The 18,551-nt window shown below is 41.5% G+C and overlaps 1 protein-coding gene across 7 annotated transcripts in view; it reads right to left on the bottom strand.

Annotated features, from left to right (window-relative positions):
- NCOR1 (nuclear receptor corepressor 1) overlaps positions 1-18,551 on the bottom strand; it is a 1,077,134-nt gene that overhangs the window by 438,999 nt on the left and 619,584 nt on the right. The window lies entirely within an intron of this gene.

Below are 18,551 nucleotides of genomic sequence, written 5' to 3'. Positions count from 1 at the left end.
TTTAAATCCACCGTGGTCATGAATTGACCTTCCTGGATGGAAGGAAGAATTGTTCGAATGGTCTCCATTTTGAACGATGGAACCTTGAGAAACTTGTTTAAGATCTTGAGATCTAAGATTGGTCTGAACGTTCCCTCTTTTTTGGGAACTATGAACAGATTGGAGTAGAACCCCATCCCTTGTTCTCCTAATGGAACAGGATGAATCACTCCCATTTTTAACAGGTCTTCTACACAACGTAAGAATGCCTGTCTTTTTATGTGGTCTGAAGACAACTGAGACCTGTGGAACCTCCCCCTTGGGGGAAGCCCCTTGAATTCCAGAAGATAACCTTGGGAGACTATTTCTAGCGCCCAAGGATCCAGAACATCTCTTGCCCAAGCCTGAGCGAAGAGAGAGAGTCTGCCCCCCACCAGATCCGGTCCCGGATCGGGGGCCAACATTTCATGCTGTCTTGGTAGCAGTGGCAGGTTTCTTGGCCTGCTTTCCCTTGTTCCAGCCTTGCATTGGTCTCCAAGCTGGCTTGGCTTGAGAAGTATTACCCTCTTGCTTAGAGGACGTAGCACTTTGGGCTGGTCCGTTTCTACGAAAGGGACGAAAATTAGGTTTATTTTTGGCCTTGAAAGGCCGATCCTGAGGAAGGGCGTGGCCCTTACCCCCAGTGATATCAGAGATAATCTCTTTCAAGTCAGGGCCAAACAACGTTTTCCCCTTGAAAGGAATGTTAAGTAGCTTGTTCTTGGAAGACGCATCAGCTGACCAAGATTTCAACCAAAGCGCTCTGCGCGCCACAATAGCAAACCCAGAATTCTTAGCCGCTAACCTAGCCAATTGCAAAGTGGCGTCTAGGGTGAAAGAATTAGCCAATTTGAGAGCATTGATTCTGTCCATAATCTCCTCATAAGGAGGAGAATCACTATCGACCGCCTTTACCAGCTCATCGAACCAGAAACACGCGGCTGTAGACAGGGACAATGCATGAAATTGGTTGAAGAAGGTAACCCTGCTGAACAAACATCTTTTTAAGTAAACCTTCTAATTTTTTATCCATAGGATCTTTGAAAGCACAACTATCTTCTATGGGTATAGTGGTGCGTTTGTTTAAAGTGGAAACCGCTCCCTCGACCTTGGGGACTGTCTGCCATAAGTCCTTTCTGGGGTCGACCATAGGAAACAATTTTTTTAAATATGGGGGGAGGGACGAAAGGAATACCGGGCCTTTCCCATTCTTTATTTACAATGTCCGCCACCCGCTTGGGTATAGGAAAAGCTTCTGGGAGCCCCGGGACCTCTAGGAACTTGTCCATTTTACATAGTTTTTCTGGGATGACCAACTTGTCACAATCATCCAGAGTGGATAATACCTCCTTAAGCAGAATGCGGAGATGTTCCAACTTAAATTTAAACGTAATCACATCAGGTTCAGCTTGTTGAGAAATGTTCCCTGAATCAGTAATTTCTCCCTCAGACAAAACCTCCCTGGCCCCATCAGACTGGTTTAGGGGCCCTTCAGAACCCTTATTATCAGCGTCGTCATGCTCTTCAGTATCTAAAACAGAGCAGTCGCGCTTACGCTGATAAGTGTGCATTTTGGCTAAAATGTTTTTGACAGAATTATCCATTACAGCCGTTAATTGTTGCATAGTAAGGAGTATTGGCGCGCTAGATGTACTAGGGGCCTCCTGAGTGGGCAAGACTCGTGTAGACGAAGGAGGGAATGATGCAGTACCATGCTTACTCCCCTCACTTGAGGAATCATCTTGGGCATCATTGTCATTGTCACATAAATCACATTTATTTAAATGAGAAGGAACTCTGGCTTCCCCACATTCAGAACACAGTCTATCTGGTAGTTCAGACATGTTAAACAGGCATAAACTTGATAACAAAGTACAAAAAACGTTTTAAAATAAAACCGTTACTGTCACTTTAAATTTTAAACTGAACACACTTTATTACTGCAATTGCGAAAAAATATGAAGGAATTGTTCAAAATTCACCAAAATTTCACCACAGTGTCTTAAAGCCTTAAAAGTATTGCACACCAAATTTGGAAGCTTTAACCCTTAAAATAACGGAACCGGAGCCGTTTTTAACTTTAACCCCTTTACAGTCCCTGGTATCTGCTTTGCTGAGACCCAACCAAGCCCAAAGGGGAATACGATACCAAATGACGCCTTCAGAAAGTCTTTTCTATGTATCAGAGCTCCTCACACATGCGACTGCATGTCATGCCTCTCAAAAACAAGTGCGCAACACCGGCGCGAAAATGAGGCTCTGCCTATGATTTGGGAAAGCCCCTAAGAATAAGGTGTCTAAAACAGTGCCTGCCGATATAATCTTATCAAAATACCCAGATCAAATGATTCCTCAAGGCTAAATATGTGTTAATAATGAATCGATTTAGCCCAGAAAAAGACTAGTGTCTTAATAAGCCCTTGTGAAGCCCTTATTTACTATCTTAATAAACATGGCTTACCGGATCCCATAGGGAAAATGACAGCTTCCAGCATTACATCGTCTTGTTAGAATGTGTCATACCTCAAGCAGCAAGAGACTGCTCACTGTTCCCCCAACTGAAGTTAATTCCTCTCAACAGTCCTGTGTGGAACAGCCATGGATTTTAGTAACGGTTGCTAAAATCATTTTCCTCATACAAACAGAAATCTTCATCTCTTTTCTGTTTCTGAGTAAATAGTACATACCAGCACTATTTTAAAATAACAAACTCTTGATTGAATAATAAAAACTACAGTTAAACACTAAAAAACTCTAAGCCATCTCCGTGGAGATGTTGCCTGTACAACGGCAAAGAGAATGACTGGGGTAGGCGGAGCCTAGGAGGGATCATGTGACCAGCTTTGCTGGGCTCTTTGCCATTTCCTGTTGGGGAGGAGAATATCCCACAAGTAAGGATGACGCCGTGGACCGGACACACCTATGTTGGAGAAATAGGAGGGGCAGAGAACGGCACACCTGGTCTATCCCATTCCTTAGTAATAATTTCTGTAAACCTTTTAGGTATTGGAAAAACATCAGTGCACACCGGCACTGCATAGTATTTATCAAGTCTACACAATTTCTCTGGCACTGCAATTGTATCACAGTCATTCAGAGCAGCTAAAACCTCCCTGAGTAACACGCGGAGGTGTTCAAGCTTAAATTTAAATGTAGAAATATCAGAATCAGGTTGCATCATCTTCCCTGAGTCAGAAACATCACCCACAGAAAGAAGCTCTCCTTCTTCAGCTTCTGCATATTGTGAGGCAGTATCAGACATAGCTCTTAAAGCTTCAGTATGCTCTGTATTTCATCTAACTCCAGAGCTATCTCGCTTTCCTCTAAATTCAGGGAGTCTGGCTAATACTGCTGACAGTGTATTATCCATGACTGCCGCAATGTCTTGTAAAGTAAACGCTATGGGCGCCCTGGATGTACTTGGCGCCATTTGAGTGTGAGTCCCTTGAGCGGGAGTCAAAGGATCCGACACGTGGGGAGAGTTAGTCGGCATAACTTCCCCCTTGTCAGATTCCTCTGGTGATAAATTTTTTAAAGACAGAATATGATCTTTATTGCTTAAAGTGAAATCAGTACATTTGGTACACATTCTAAGAGGGGGTTCCACCATGGCTTTTAAACATAATGAACAAGGAGTTTCCTCTATGTCAGACATGTTTGTACAGACTAGCAAGCTTGGAAAACAATTTAAATCAAGTTAACAAGCAAATATAAGCAACGGTACTGTGCCTTTAAGAGAAACAAATTTTGTCAGAATTTGAAAAACAGTGAAAAAAGGCAGTAAATCAAACAAAATTTTTACAGTGTGTATAATAAGCTAACAGAGCATTGCACCCACTTGCAAATGGATGATTAACCCCTTAGTTAAAAAAACAGATCAAAAAAACGATATAAACGTTTTTTAACAGTCACACCAACTGCCACAGCCTTGCTGTGGGCCTACCTTCCCCAACAAACGATTTTGGAAAGCCTAAGAGCCCTTTAGAGATGTCCTATAGCATTCAGGGGACTCCTGGAGGAAGCTGGATGTCTCAGTCTGTAAAAGTTACTGCGCAAAAAAAGCGCTAAATTAGGCCCCTCCCACTCATAGTAACACAGTGGAAAGCCTCAGGAAACTGTTTCTAGGCAAATTTAAGCCAGCCATGTGGAAAAAACTAGGCCCCAATAAAGTTTTATCACCAAAGTATATATAAAAACGTTTAAACATGCCAGCAAACGTTTTATATTGTAAATATAAAAGAGTATTACCTCAGAAAGTAAGCATGATACCAGTCGCTATTAAATCACTGTATTCAGGCTTACCTTACATAAATTTGGTATCAGCAGCATTTTCTAGCATTCACATCTTAAAGAAAAAATCTCAACTGCACATACCTCATAGCAGGATAACCTGCACGCCATTCCCCCGCTGAAGTTACCTCTCTCTTCAGTCATGTGTGAGAACAGCAATGGATCTTAGTTACAACCTGCTAAGATCATAGAAATCACAGGGACAAAATAGTACAACTCTGGTACCATTTAAAAATAACAAACTTTTGATTGAAGCAAGATAACAGCTACATTTCACCACTTTCCTCTTACTACCTCCATGCTTGTTGAGAGTTGCAAGAGAATGACTGGGTATGGCAGTTAGGGGAGGAGCTATATAGCAGCTCTGCTGTGGGTGATCCTCTTGCAACTTCCTGTTGGGAAGGAGAATATCCCACAAGTAATGGATGATCCGTGGACTGGATACACCTTACAAGAGAAAGAATAATTCTCCAGCTTGTGCAAACAATCCAAAGACCTTTTATTGTGCAAAATAGCTGCTGTGTACCCTACTTTGCACAAGCTGGAGAATTATTCTCTTCATCTTTGATATGGACCAAAGCCTGTACAAAACAGTGAATATCAGGAAGCTTAGCAATCTTTCTGTGAAATAAAACAGAAAGAGCAGAGATTCGTCCCTTCAAGTAACTTGCAGACACACCCTTATCCAAACCATCCTGAAGAAACTGTAAAATTTTAGGAATTCTAAAAGAATGCCAAGAGAATTTATGAGAAGAACACCATGAAATATAAGTCTTCCAAACTAGATAATAAATCTTCCTAGAAACAGATTTAGGAGCCTGTAACATTGTATTAACCACTGGGTCAGATAAACCTCTATGACTAAGCACTAGGCGTTCAATTTCCATATCTTCAAATTTAATGATTTGAGATCCTGATGGAAAAACAGACCTTGAGATAGAAGGTCTAGCCTTAATGGAAGTGGCCAAGGTTGGCAACTGGACATTCGAACAAGATCTGCATACCAAAACCTGTGAGGCCATGTTGGAGCTACCAGCAACGCAAACGATTGTTCCATGATGATTTTGGAGATCACCCTTGGAAGAAGAACAAGAGGCAGGAAAATATAAGCAGGTTGGTAACGCCAAGGAACTGTCATCGCATCCACTGCTTCCGCCTGAGGATCCCTGGACAGGTACCTGGGAAGTTTCTTATTTAGATGAGAAGCCATCAGATCTATTTCTGAAAGACCCAACATCTGAACAATCTGAGAAAACACATCCGGATGGAGGGACCACTCCCCCGGATGTAAAGTCTGATGGCTGAGATAATCCGCTTCCCAATTGTCTATACCTGGGATATGAACCGCCGAAATTAGACAGGAGCTGGATTCTGCCCAAGCAAGTATCCAAGATACTTCTTTCATAACTTGGGGACTGTGAGTCCCACCCTGATGATTGACATATGCCCCAGTTGTGATATTGTCTGTCTGAAAACAAATGAAAGGTTTTCTGTTCAATAGAGGCCAAACCTTAAGAGCCCTGAAAATCGCACAGAGTTCCAAAATATTGATTGGTAATCTCGCCTCTTGAGATTTCCAAACCCCTTGTGCTGTCAGAGATTCCCAGACAACTCCCCAACCTGAAAGACTTGCATCTGTTGTGATTACAGTCCAGGTTGGACGAACAAGAGAGGCCCCTAGAACGATACGATGGTGATCTAACCACCAAGTCAGAGATAGTCTAACATTGGAATTTAAGGATATTAATTGTGATATCTTTGTATAATCCCTGCACCACTGGTCCAGCATACAAAGTTGGAGAGGTCTCATGTGAAAACGAGCAAAGGGAATCGCGTCAGATGCTGCAGTCATGAGACCTAAAACTTCCATGCACATAGCTACTGAAGGGAATGATTGAGACTGAAGGTTCCGACAAGCTGAAACCAATTTGAATTGTCTCTTGTCTGTTAGAGACAGAGTCATGGACACTGAATCTATCTGAAAACCTAAAAAGGAGACCCTTGTCTGAGGAATCAAAGAACTTTTTGGTAAATTGATCCTCCAACCATGTGTTTGAAGAAACAACACTAGTTGATTTGTGTGAGATTCTGCAGAATGTAAAGACTGAGCTAGTACCAAGATATCGTCCAAATAAGGAAATACCGTAATACCCCGTTCTCTGATTATAGAGAGTAGGGCACAGAGAACGTTTGAAAAGATTCTTGGAGCTGTCGCTAGGCCAAATGGAAGAGCGACAAATTGGTAATGCTTGTCTAGGAAAGAGAATCTCAGAAACTGATAATGATCTGGATGAATTGGAATATGAAGATATGCATTCTGTAAGTCTATTGTGTACATATAATGCCCTTGATGAACAAAAGTCAGAATAGTCCTTATAGTGACCATTTTGAAAGTTGGCACTCTTGCATAACGATTCAAAATTTTCAGATCCAGAACTGGCCTGAATGAATTTTCTTTCTTTTGGACAATGAATAGATTTGAATAAAACCCCAGACCCTGTTCCTGAAACGGAACTGGTATGACTACTCCTGAAAGCTCCAGGTCTGAAACACACTTCAGGAAAGCCTGAGCCTTTACTGGATTTGCTGGGATGCGTGAGAGGAAATATCTTCTCACAGGAGGTCTTACTCTGAATCCTATTCGGTACCCTCGAAAGACAATACCCTGAAATCCATTGATTTTGGACAGAATATGCCCATGCCCAATATGGAAGAATCTTAATCTGCCCCCTACCAGCTGAGCTGGAATGAGGGCCGCACCTTCATGCAGACTTGGGGGCTGGCTTTGATTTCTTAAATGGTTTGGATTTACTCCAACTTGAAGAAGGTTTCCAATTGGAACCAGATTCTTTGGGGGAAGGATTAGGTTTCTGTTCCTTATTTTGTCGAAAGGAACAAAAACGGTTAGAAGCTTTCATTTACCCTTAGGTCTTTTATCCTGAGGCAAAAAAAAACTCCCTTCCCCCAGTGACAGTTGAAATAATTGAATTCAACTGAGAACCAAATAACTTATTACCTTGGAAAGAAAGAGATAGTAATCTAGAATTAGATACCATGTCAGCATTCCAAGATTTAAGCCACAAAGCTCTCCTAGCTAAAATAGCTAACTAAAGGCATAGATTTAACATCAATTTTGATGATATAAAAAATGGCATCACACATAAAATGATTAGCATGTTGAAGCAAGCGAACAATGCTAGACAAATCAGTCTCCGTTTCCTGTGGCGCTAAACTTTCCAACCAAGAAGTTGATGCAGCTGCAACATCAGCCAAATAAATTGCAGGCCTGAGCAGATGACCAGAATATAAATAGGCTTTCCTTAGATAGGATTCAAGTTTCCTATCTAAAGGATCTTTAAAATACTATCTTCCCTAGGAATAGTAGTAAGTTTAGCAAGAGTAGACATAGCCCCATCAACTTTGGGGATCTTTTCCCAAAACTCCAATCTAACTGCTGGCAAAGGATATGATTTTTTAAACCTTGAAGAAGGAATAAAATAAGTACCAGGCCTATTCCATTCCTTAGAAATCATATCAGAAATAGCATCAGGAACTGGGAAAACCTCAGGAGTAACCACAGGACGTTTATAAAAAGAATTTAAACGTCTACTAGTTTTAACATCAAGAGGACTAGTTTCCTCAATATCCAATGTAATCAACACTTCTTTTAACAAAGAACGAATATACTCCATTTTAAATAAATAAGTAGATTTGTCAGTGTTAATATCTGAGGAAGGATCTTCTGAATCAGATAGATCCTCATCAGAGGAGGATAATTCAGTATGTTGTCTCATTTTAAATTTCATCAACTTTATGAGAAGTTTTAAAAGACCTTTTACGTTTATTAGAAGGCGGGATGGCAGACAAAGCCTTCTGAATTGCATCAGCAATAAAATCTTTTAAATTCACAGGTATATCTTGTACATTAGATGTTGAAGGAACAACAGGCAATGTACTATTACAGATGGACACATTCTCTGCATGTAAAAGCTTATCATTAAAACTATTACATACCACAGCTGGAGATATAATCTACACAAATTTACAACAAATGCACTTAGCTTTGGTGGAACTGTTATCAGGCAGAAGGGTTCCAACAGTGGTTTCTGAGACAGGATCAGATTGAGACATCTTGCAAATGTAAGATAAAAAACAACATATAAAGCAAAATTATCAATTTCCTTATATGGCAGTTTCAGGAATGGGAAAAAATGCAAACAGCATAGCCCTCTGATGGAGAAAAAGGCATACAGGAATGGGGTTTTAAATAATGAAACTATTTGGCGCCAAGTATGGCGCACAATGCAAACAGAATTCTTTTTGGCGCTAACAACATCCGGAAATGACACTCTCGCGTCAATGAAGGCGCAACCTTGTGAAAGGAACTTGGCGGAACTTGCCGGAAGTGACGAATTTTGCGTCATTGAACGTAACTTCGCACCAAAAAATCTTGCGTCAAGAATGACGCAATATACTTTGGCATTTTGCGCCCTTGCAAGCCTAATTTTGCCCGCGAAATTTAATGAAAAACAGTCAATTTGAAAAAAAGACTATACCCCAGGTAAGAATTTTTTTTTTTTTTTTAAATGCTTTTCCCCAAATATGAAACTAACAGTCTGCAAAAGGAAATATACATAAACCTGACTCATGGCAAATATAAGTACAATACATATATTTAGAAATTTATATTAATACATAAAACACCAAACCATAGCTGAGAGTGTCTTAAGTAATGAAAACATACTTACCAAAAGACACCCATCCACATATAGCAGATAGCCAAACCAGTACTGAAACAGTTATCAGTAGAGGTAATGGAATATGAGAGTATATCGTCGATCTGAATAAGGGAGGTAGGAGATGAATCTCTACGACCGATAACAGAGAACCTATGAAATAGATCTACCATGAGGAAAACCATTGCATTTAATAGGTGATACTCCCTTAACATCCCTCTGACATTCACTGTACTCTGAGAGGAATCGGGCTTGAAAATGCTGAGAAGCGCATATCAATGTAGAATCTAAGCAGAAACTTACTTCACCACCTCCATAGGAGGCAAAGTTTGTAAAAAAAAATTAATTGTGGGTGTGGTGAGGGGTGTATTTATAGGCATTTTGAGGTTTGGGAAACTTTGCCCCTCCTGGTATGATTGTATATCCCATACATCACTAGCTCATGGACTCTTGTCAATTATATGAAAGAAATGATTTCCGCCACACCAGGATCAAAGAGAGTTTTACCCTTATAAGGTAAAGCCAAAAGCTTGGCATTTGAAGATACATCAGTCGACCAAGATTTTAGCCACCGAGCTCTGCAAGCTAGAACAATGAAGCTAGATATCTTAGCTCCCAGTCTAATTACCTGCATGTTGGCATCGCAGGTAAAAGGTATTGGCCAGTTTAAGAGCTTTGAGTCTATCCTGGATCTCTTCAACTCTAATAAGATGCTGTTTCCGCAAAGCGGACAAAGTCGCAGATACTGCAGTAATCTGAGCGGCAAAATCCCAAGGTACATGAGAGGACACAGAAGGCACAGTATGAGAAACAACTAAGGCTTGGGACATTTGAGGAGAAAGCCGAGGCAGGTCACGCACAGCAGTATCCTGAGAGACACTTGGTTCAGAAGGGAGTAATTTGTCTATAAACTTTAAAATTTTAGCTAAACATGAGGAGCAAAATTGCATTGGTAGGACAATTTGAGCCTCTAAGCATAGTAAGCATTTATCCATAGAGATAGGCTGATCTATTTCTGATTCCATCAGACAGAATTGACACCCCACTAGCAAGAGGAAGCGACTCTCTCCTGCAGAGATCTGCCCCTCTATGGCAAAACGATCCGCTATATGATAGAATGAGGAACGATAATCTCAAAGTCGACACTGATCCTCTACGTAGTAACAGCAGCTTAAGCTCCGCTCCGACCTGCTGAGTCTAAAGCAGAAGTGTGGGTGTCACGTGATCGGACCAAAAGAATTAAACTGTGCAACTAAAAGGCGTGCAAAAATTAAAAATGGCTTCAGAAAGCAAAGCTGTTTAAAAAACAAACTAGCCCCAATATGCTTGACATAGCCCAATGAACTGTCATAGCCCAACTGCTATTATAAAGAAAAACGTAAAATCCTTTAAACCCCCTTAGCCAAGTGTCTCACTGTGAATAAAAAGTCAAAATATAAAACCTTTTAACACACAAAGTGCCTATGAATCGGTCTATAAGAATAAGCCTTAACCTTAATAAGGATCCCTATGTCCCAAAATAGATCCCTATGAGGATTAACCCCTTAAGTGCTGCTGTCCTTCAGTACCTAGAAGGCAAAGGCACTTACCTTGGACCAAGCTGCAGGACAGATAACTGCTACTTAGGTGTGACAGGCACTCCACTCCCTGTCATGTACCTGTAGGTAAAATAAATAACAGAGGCAAAGAGAATGACTTGGGACTATGGGTAAGGGAAGTTACACTTAAAAGCTTTTCTGGGGTGCTCTTTGCCTCCTCCTGCTGGTCAGGAGTTGAATATCCCAATAGTAATTGGAATGGTGGAATAGTTTCACAACTCTCTGTATTAACAGAAGGAAGAGGAAACTGTTTTAACAAAAGTAATACCTGGCTTCTGGCAATCCTTAGAAACTAAGACAAGCATGGGAAAAAGAAAAAGGCTGTTTGGGAGCTCCCATAAAGTAAATATCAATAGTCTCAACGTATCGCTTAAAAGGTAGCAGGACAACCCCATACCTCTAACGCAATTAAAAATTCCCTGCAATAAAATATGAATATGTTTATTCCCCCCCCCCCCCCTTTTTTCCCCTGTTGAAAAAGCAGAGGAGGCCTGCCTGTGCAGGTGGAGTGTGGAGCTCGCACTACTGTCTCGAGTAGCTGTGTGTACCTAAAAGTCGTTCAATGGCAAGGGGTTCAGGCTGCAAGTTGTCAACCTATATAATTTCTTTTAATGTAGCAAGACGTCTATTCAATGATTTTTGCCAGGAGTATTTGTCTATTACCTTGTATATCTTGTTGCAATAATATTTGTATACCAAGTTAAGTCTATTAATAAAATTTAATTAAAAAATAAACATGAATATGTTTAAAGGGATATTAAACACAACATTTTTCTTTCATGATTCAGGTAGAGCATGCAATTTAAACTACTTTGTAATTACTTCTATTATCAATTTTTCAATGTTCTATCATTTGTTGAAAAACAGAGATGTAAGCTTAGGAGCAGGCCCATTTCTGGAGCACTGTATGGCAGAGGTTTTCCAAGAAGGTTATTCATTTGCAAGTGTACTATATGGCAGCACCATTGTGCTCCAGATGCCTACCTAGGTATTCTCTTCATCACAGAATATCATGGGAACTAAGCAAATTTGATGTTAGAAAATTTTTTTCTTTTACAAGATACGATGAGTCCACGGATTTCATCCTTACTTGTGGGATATCGCCTCCTGGTCAGCAGGAGGAGGCAAAGAGCACCACAGCAGAGCTGTATATATAGCTCCTCCCTTCCCTCCAACTCCAGTCATTCTCTTTGCCTGTGTAAGGGATAGGAAGAGGTAAAGTGAGGTGTTAGTTTAGATTCTTCAATCAAGAGTTTATTGTTTTTAAAATGGTACCAAAGTGTGCTATTTTGCTATAGGGTGTAGCCGTATTCCTCGTCAGCCTCTAGAGTAGAGCTACAGGTGGCTTTAAAGCAATGGGAACTGGTGGGGTTTTACCCGCACTGTGCCTCCCATACTAGTGCTGCCCTTTGTATACTGATGGTCTTAGCAGATATTAACTAAGGCCCTTTTTTGTGTCCACAGAGCTGCTGGAGGGAGAAGACCTCTTGATCCTGTGGAACTTCTCATGCTGTTAATCAGCACTGAGGTAAGTGCAGTCTTTTATTTTCTGGGACACTGGCTAACTCAGAAGGGACGCTGGGAGTGATTACCGGAGTCCTTGTATTAGGACTCCGGTTTACGGCTCCATGTTTTTGTTTGGTGACTGTAGCAGGGGTTGAGATACGGCTTCATAGAATATGGAAGTTCTTTCCGCGCGGAGATACGGCAGATGCGACGCCCACGATGGGCGGGACATGCTTTGGTGTGCTGTTTAGCCACGCAGACTGTCTTTACATCCGGATGCTGGATTAGGCTAAACTCACGCCGGGACCACATGGTTATTACTGCACACAAGCGGTCTTAGCCGTTTTTGTCAGATCCCTCCTTTTCCTTGTCAAGTGTGGTCAAAAGACCGTGGGGGCAGGTAGGCGCCTCAGCAGAGCTGTTGAGGCGAGGTGCTGAAATAAAATCTACAGAGAGTGTTTTGATTGTTATTTTTTTCACATCATTAATACATGTTTTGTTTTTTAAAGGCACAGTAGTGCCCGGTTTAATATATTCTGTGCTTGTTAACCCTTTCAGGCTCTGACTTTGTTTATGCATGTTTAGTTGTTAAAGGCACAGTAGCTACCCAGGTTTAAAATAATCTGTGCTGCTGTTTTTTTTTTCTTCCTATGCTAATTAGCTACAAATTTAGTACTATATTTTTCAAACCAAATTGTTTTTTCCTATCTATTATGATGGATACAGATGATACAAACTGTAGCGTGTTCAATGTGTTTGGATGCCACTGTGGAACCCCCTGCTCCTTTTTGTCCCTCATGTATTGAGAGGGCCTTGCATTTTAGAGACAAAATTGTTTTTGACAAATCTTTGACTAAATTGAATGCTTCTCAAGACTCTACAGATGAGATGCAGAGCATGCTGCAGCTTTCTCACCAAGCGTCACAGTCCTTAACACTCGCTTAAACGGGACCTTGTATTTCACCAGTATCTGCAGCTTTTACATTAAAAGACATAGCTGCAGAGATGTCCTCTACACTTTCGATGCGTTAGCTAATTTGCCCATATCGCACGGCAAGCGTTCAAGACAGGACAATTCTGTAGTAAATTCTGCCTCTGATTCTATGATGGCAATTACGGACGTACCCTCACGGGGATCTGAGTTGGAGAGTACTGCGGTACTTTCAGAAGGTGAACTGTCTGACTCAGGGAGTGCCTTACCTCTGACTGACTCTGATGTAGTTTCTTTCAGGTTTAAACTTGAGCATCTCCGTTTACTACTGAGGGAGGTGTTAGTTACTCTGGATGATTGCGACTCTATAGTGGTCCCTCCAGAGAAATTGAGTAAGTTGGACAGATATTTGGAAGTCCCATCTTATTCGGATGTTTTTCCAGTCCCGAAAAGGACTTCAGAGATTATTGCAAAAGAATGGGAGAGACCAGGTATTCCCTTCTCTCCTCCAGTTTTTAAAAAGATGTATCCTATAGCCGACTCTATTAGAGATTCTTGGCAGACGGTCCCTAAAGTTGAGGGTGCTGTTTCTACTATGGCTAAGCGTACTACTATAGCTATTGAGGATAGTTGTGCGCTTAAGGACACTATGGATAAGAAATTGGAGGGTCTTCTTAAGAAAATGTATGTTCATTAAGGATTCCTGTTACAACCTGCGGCTTGCATTGTCACAGTCACCACTGTGGCTGCTTATTGGTTTGATGCTCTGGAAGAGACTCTTAAGACTGAGACTCTTTTGGAAGAGATACAGGATCGAATTAAAGCTCTTAAGTTAGCTAATTTGTTTATTACGGATGCTTCCCTGTAGATTACTAAATTGGCGGCTAAGAGTTTGGGCATTGCCATCTTAGCATGCAGAGCATTATGGTTAAAATCTTGGTCTGCGAATGTGTCATCCAAATCTAAGCTTTTGGCTATTCCTTACAATGGGAAGACCCTGTTCGGGCCCGACTTGAAGGAGATCATTTCTGACATAACGGGAGGCAAGGGTCATCTCCTCCCTCAGGATAAAAATTACAAACAAACAGAGAGGGCGACAGAGTAATTTTCATGCCTTTCGAAATATCAAGGGAGTTCCCTCTTCCGCTTAACAGGAAGGGAATTATTCACAAACCAAGTCCACTTGGAGACCCAACCAGTCCTGGAACAAGGGTAAACAATCCAAGAAGCCTGCTGCTGCTACAAAGTCAGCATGAAGGGTCGGACCCCGATCTTGGACCGGATCTGGTGGGGGGTCAGACTCTCTTCGTCCAGGCTTGGATAAGAGATGTTCAGGATCCCTGGACACTGGAAATTGTGTCTCAGGGTTATCAGTTGGAGTTCAGAAACTCTTCCCACAGAGGAAGGTTTCTTCTTTCAAGATTATCTGCAAACCAGATAAAAAGAGAGGTGTTCTTACGTTGTGTAGGAGACTTTGCTTCCATGGGAGTATTATGTCCCGTTCCAATACAGGAACAGGGTCAGGGGTTTTATTCAAATCTTTTTGTAGTTCCCAAAAAAGAGGGAATGTTCCGACCTATTCTAGACTTCAAAAGTCTAAACAAGTTCCTCAGAGTTCCATCCTTCAAGATGGAAACTATCCGTACCATTCTTCCATTGATCCAGGAGGGTCAATTTATTACTACCGTGGACCTAAAGGATGCATATCTACATGTTCCTATCCACAAAGATCATCACAAGTTCCTCCGTTTTGCCTTTCTGGACAAACATTTTCAGTTCGTGGCTCTTCCTTTCGGTCTGGCCACGGCGCCCAGAATCTTCACAAAGGTTCTGGGGTCTCTGCTAGCGGTTCTCAGGCAGCGGGGCATTGCAGTGGCGCCTTATCTGGACAATATTCTGATCCAGGCGCTGTCTTATCAGCTAACAAAGTTTCATACAGACATTGTTCTGTCCTTTCTAAGGACCCACGGGTCGAAGGTGAATCTAGAAAAGAGTTCACTAGTTCCACAGACAAGGGTTCCTTTCTTGGAAACTCTAATCGACTCTCTATCCATGAAGATCTTTTTGACGTAAGTCAGAAAGTTAAAGATTCTGAATACATGCCGAACCCTTCAGTCTAATCCTCGGCCGTCAGTGGCTCAGTGCATGGAGGCAATTGGATTGATGGAGGATTGATTTAGGCAGCTCGTTTTCATCTCAGACCTCTGCAACGGAGCATGCTCAGGCAGTGGAATGGAGATTATACAAATCTGTCTCCTCAAATAGATCTAGATCAAGGGACAAGGGACTCTTCTATGGTGGTTCTCGCTGGATCATCTGTCCCAGGGGACATGCTTCCGCAGACCCTCGTGGGTGATAGTGACAACGGACGCCAGCCTGATTGGATGGGGAGCAGTCTGGAACTCCCTGAGGGCTCAGGGTGTATGGACTCAATCAGAGTCTCTACTTCCCATCAATATCCTAGAGTTGAGAGCAATATTCAATGCACTTCAGGCTTGGCCTCAGTTGGCTTCGGCCAAATTCATCAGATTGCAGTCAGACAACATTACGACTGTAGCTTACATCAATCATCGGGGAGGCACAAGGAGTTCCTTAGCGATGACAGAAGTAGCCAAGATAATTCAGTGGGCGGAGGCTCATTCTTGTTATCTGTCGGCAATCCACATCCCAGGAGTGGAAAACTGGGAGGCGGATTTTCTGAGCAGACAGACTTTTCATCCGGAGGAATGGGAACTCCATCCGGAGGTATTGGCCAACCTGATTCTCAGATGGGGCAGGCCGGAGTTGGATCTTATGGCATCTCGTCAGAATGCCAAGCTTCCGAGATACGGGTTCAGGTCCAGGTATCCCCAGGCCGTGCTGATAGATGCCTTGGCAGTGCCTTGGTCGTTCAACCTAGCTTATGTGTTCCCTCCATTTGCTCTCCTTCACCGGGTGATTGCTTGAGTCAAACAGGAGAGGGCTTCGGTGATCCTCATCGCTCCTGCGTGGCCTCGCAGGACTTGGTATGCCGATCTGGTGGACATGTCATCTCAGCCACCATGGAAGCTTCCATTGAGGAAAGACTTCTCATTCAGGGACCCTTTCATCATCCGAATCTAATTTCTCTGCAGTTAACTGCTTGGCGATTGAACGCTTGATTTTATCTAAGCGAGGGTTTTCTGGTTCGGCCATTGATACCTTGATTCAGGCACGGAAACCTGTTACTAGAAAGATTTACCATAAGATATGGCATAAATATCTTTATTGGTGCGAATCCAAGGGCTACTCATGGAGTAGGGTTAGGATTCCCAGGATTTTGTCTTTTCTCCAGGAAGGATTGGAGAAAGGGTTGTCAGCAAGTTCCTTAAAGGGACAGATTTCTGCTTTGTCTATTTTGCTACACAAACGTCTGGCAGATGTTCAATCTTTTTGTCAGGCTCTGACTAGAATCAGGCCTGTGTTTAGACCAATTGCTCCTCCTTGGAGTTTGAATTTAGTTCTTAATGTTCTTCAAGGGGTTCCGTTTGAACCTATGCATTCCATAGGTATTAAGTTGTTATCTTGGAAAGTTTTAATTTTGGTTGCTATTTCTTCTGCTCGCAGAGTTTCTGAGCTTTCGGCATTACAATGTGATTCTCCTTATTTTCCATTCGGATAAGGTGGTGTTACATACCAAACCATGTTTCCTTCCTAAGGTTGTTTCTAATAAGAATATTAATCAGGAAATTGTTGTTCCTTCCTTGTGTCCTAATCCTTCTTCTAAAGAGCGGCTGTTATATAATTTGGACATGGTCGGTGCTTTAAAGTTTTACTTACAGGCCACTAAGGATTTTCGTCAATCTTCTTCCCTGTTTATTGTGTTTTCTGGGAAGCGTAGGGGTCAGAAAGCTATGGCTCCCTCGCTTTCATTTTGGCTGAAGAGTATCATTCGGTTTGCATATGAGAGTGCTGGCTTCTGTTGAACAGATTTGCAAAGCTGCAACTTGGTCGTCTCTTCATACTTTTTCCAAATTCGATACTTTTGCCTCGTCTGAGGCTGTTTTTGGGAGGAAAGTTCTTCAAGCAGTGGTTCCTTCCGTTTAGGTTCCCTGTCTTGTCCCTCCCGTTTCTTCCGTGTACTATAGCTTTGGTATTGTGTCCCACAAGGATGAAATCCGTGGACTCATCGTATCTTGTAATAGAAAAGGAAATTTATGCTTACCTGCTAAATTTGTTTCTTTTACGATACGATGAGTCCACGGCCCATCCTGTTTTTATGAGACAGGTCTTTATTTTTGCTTAAACTTCAGACATCTCTGCACCTTGGCTTTTCCTTTCTCTTCCTAACTTCGGTAGAATGACTGGAGAGGGAGGAAAGGGAGAAGCTATATACAGCTCTGCAGTGGTGCTCTTTGCCTCTTCCTGCTGACCAGGAGGCGATATCCCACAAGTAAGGATGAAATCCGTGGACTCATTGTATCGTAAAAGAAACAAATTTATCAGGTAAGCATAAATTTCCTTTTCTATTACAAGATATGATGAGTCCACATAAATTTCCTTTTTTCCCCAATTGTATGCTGTCTGAATCCTGTCCTGAGATTCAGAGGGGTATCATCAGAAAGAGTACTCAGAGACAGAAACACACCTATCATTAATGGGTAACTTAAAGGGGCCGCTCCAGACAGAAGGATATGAGCTAAATGTCAAAGAAGGACAACCTTCAAATCCTTTAAAACGTCTTGCCCTTAACTGCTGGAGGAAAAACAGTTAATACCGCATTAAAAGTAGTGGGAATACATCCCGTCAGTTTTAGAGAAAGTTCTTATGAACCCTCCAGGGGCAACTTTGATAAGACAAAAATCCTTGCACAATTTGAAGCGGAGCAAAACCCTGTTTGGGGTTAAAATAAGACTCAGCATATGAGGTACATAGCTGAGCAGAGAGACACATCTGAAAATTAAATTATCAGAGGATTTACCTTCTAAAAGGTCAGCTAATTGACCAGAGGCCTGAGCTGCACTAGTTTGATCGGGACTACTGCAAGGGCTGAAACTGATGCACTAAACTAATAAATAAAATTTTCATTCAAAAGCTTAAATAAGCAATGTACAACTTCAAAAATAAAAACATTAATAGATTATTTATGGCTTTTTATGAGAATAGTAGCTTTCTTAGGATATCACATTCATTTTTATTTTTTCTTAGAGATAAATCTTACTTTTTTAAAATATTTTTTTTCAAAGAAAAGTTTTGTTCTATATTTTTTATTATTGGATCTATATTTTCACACACGCTGTAAGGAATATATAATCACAGCAGAGACAAGATTTTAATGTTGGTTTCAAACACTCAAGAATTTAGTTACTTTAGTGACTTTAAACATAAAAACTCAGTATTGTTACTACCACTGTATTTTGCTTGGTGCTTATTGTTAAGGATACAGTGACCACCCAAAAGGGTGCAATAGTAACACACTGCAATTGCACCGCAAAATAGTTTGCATTCTACAAG

The sequence above is a fragment of the Bombina bombina genome, chromosome 3 (assembly GCF_027579735.1).
Source record: "Bombina bombina isolate aBomBom1 chromosome 3, aBomBom1.pri, whole genome shotgun sequence".
Lineage (NCBI taxonomy): Eukaryota > Metazoa > Chordata > Amphibia > Anura > Bombinatoridae > Bombina > Bombina bombina.
This window is presented reverse-complemented; position numbering and strand designations above follow the sequence as displayed.